Source organism: Geospiza fortis, unplaced genomic scaffold (genome assembly GCF_000277835.1).
Source record: "Geospiza fortis unplaced genomic scaffold, GeoFor_1.0 scaffold261, whole genome shotgun sequence".
NCBI lineage: Eukaryota > Metazoa > Chordata > Aves > Passeriformes > Thraupidae > Geospiza > Geospiza fortis.
Window position 1 is genome coordinate 479,614 of NW_005054578.1, and position 2,451 is coordinate 482,064.

The 2,451-nt window shown below is 64.0% G+C and overlaps 1 protein-coding gene across 1 annotated transcript in view; it reads left to right on the top strand.

The window, feature by feature from the left end:
* The window catches only part of ENGASE (endo-beta-N-acetylglucosaminidase), a gene marked incomplete at its 5' end in the record, with an annotated part of 20,510 nt that overhangs the window by 14,778 nt on the left and 3,281 nt on the right, over positions 1–2,451 (top strand). The gene's annotated exons all lie outside the window — the stretch shown is intronic.

Sequence of the window (2,451 nt, forward strand, 5' to 3'; positions counted from 1 at the left end):
GCCCTGGGCCCCCTGTGCCAGTCCCTCCTACCTGATCCCTGTCCCCCTGTGCCCGTCCCTCCCTTCCTGATCCTGGCACCCTGTGCCCATCCCTCCTGCCCGATCCCTGTCCCCCTCTGCCCGTCCCTCCCTGCCTGCACGGGCAGAACCAGGAGCAGCCCACATCCCTCCTGCTGCTCTGCCCTGGATGCACCCTCGCTGCCACTGCAGCCAGGATCAGCCACCAACACGCTGACCAGGATGTCAGCAGGGTCTGTCCCCCCTGCCAGCCCCTCGTCAGGCTGTCCCAGCAGCCGTGTCTGTGTCAGTTATTAATTAGGGCTGTCGCAGTGCCTGTCAGCCCGGGCACTATTTCATTCAGGGACCATTAGGCTCCCCTGGCTGCTGCTCATGGCGCTGGAGCTGCGGGTGCTGCAGACACAGATCCACAGATCCACAGAGCCAGGGCTTCCAGCACCTCCTGTCCTCTCCCAAGGCCTGGCCACCCCATGGGGACAGAGCTGCTTGGTCAGAGCTGCTGTGGTGAGGGTCCCGTGGGAAGGGGACGCTGACAGGCTTGGCTGTGTGCTGCCCATGGACATCACACTGCTCACTTCACGCCCCACGCTGCCCACAGCACTGCAACAGCCCCATCCCGGGGCAGCCCAAGGCACTGAGGGCCCCTCTGCTCCTCCCAGGAGGGGGCTGGAGCCCCTTCTGGGGTGTCCCCCTGCACTGAGCACCCGGGGGTCCCTGGGACCCACCTCTGCACCCAGAGGAGCCCAGCTCGGGGTGCCTGGCCATGCAGGGAGCCTGTGGCACAGTGCTGGCCTGTGGGTGCCAGGGACAGGGCTCTGAGAGACACCCCCTGCTCTGCCAGCACCCAGCCCTCCCGGGGCATGGGCACACCCACATGTCGCTTTACATTTGCAGTAAAAGAAATTCTGGTCTTTAACAGCCCTTGGCCTCGTTCAAAATGAGACAGATCAGTTCAGTGCCTGAGCCTGGAGCAAAGCTGGCAGCACAGGGGGCACGAGCAATACCCTGGCACCTCTGCTGCCCACCTGCTCGGGCAGGTACCAGCAGGACAGTGGCACAGCCCTGTGCTCAAACACCATTGCCTCAGGGATGGCAGAGCCCAGGGATGTCCCAGAGGCTGGGACAGGGAGCCAAAGTTCCCTGCCAGGTGTCCCCTGTGCAGCGTCCCCATGTGGTGTCCCCTGCCCCGTGTCCCCTGTGCAGTGTCCTCTGCCCCGTGTCCCCTGTGCAGTGTCCCCTGTCCTGCCCACGGCTCAGCCCTGCACCACCAGCCCTGCGCAGTGGCTGCGCGGGCAGGGGGTAGATATCATCTTCAGCTGATTAAATGTCCCTCATTAACGAGTTTCTTTAATTAATGAAGTTTTTTTGTTTGCTCCACTTGCTTCCTCCCCCCACACTCTGCCTCCTCAGCACAATCCAGGCCATTTCCTTTCAAGTCATTTAGCGTGGGGCCGGTTCCTGCCGACGCCGCATTTCGGTGATTGTGCCTGGCAGCTCGGGGCTGACAGCGCCGTTTCCCACTTTTGTTCCTTTCTAAGGAAATGCCGTGCCAGGAGCCCCGGATGCAGAGGGTCAGAGCAATCACCTGAGTGCAGAGCCCTGTGCTAAGGGTGAGGCAGCTGCCAGCCACGGGCGCTCCCAGAGGGGCACCAAACCTGGTGTGGCAGGCCTGCTGCCAGCCCGGTGTGCCAGTGCCACCCACGAGGGCCTGGGCTTAGGGGCTGCTCACCAGCACCTGGCCCCTGCTGCTGCCATGGATGTGCCAGCTTCCTCCAAGCCTCACGGCCATCCTGCTGCCTCGGCCTGACCCCAGCCCCATCTCCAGCCCAACTCCCAGCAGCCGACTCTGCCCACAGCTGTGCCCTACCTGTGCTGCATGGTGCTGATGGTGCGGGCGTGGCACAGCACAGCACGGACTGGGCACAGAATGGCACTGCCAGTCACGGCATGGCACTGCCCAGCCATGGCACAGCACTGCCCAACCATGGCACTGCCTGGTCACAGCTGACCCTGCTTAGTCACAGCACGGCACTGCCTGGTCATGGCACTGCCCAGTCATGGTCTGGCACTTCCCGGTCATGGCATGGCACTGCCTGTCACAGCATGGCACTGCCCAACCATGGCACTGCCCGGTCACAGCTGACCCTGCTCGGTCACAGCACTATTAGGTCGTGGCACACGCACAGCTGGGTGAAGCCACATGTGGGGTGCGGGAGCAACAGGAGAGGGAAGACACTCGTGTCACTACACACCTGCCCACCCTGAGAGCAGCCCCGCTGCCTGGGGCTGTCCTGCTGCTCCCCCTGGGAGCCAGACACCTGCTGTGGGGGGAAAGAGGGGCCCACAGCAGCACAGCGCCCACAGAGCCTCAGTGCGCTTACTCTGCAGGCAGGGCAGGGCAGGGCAGGGCAGGGCGGGGCAGGGCAGGCAGAA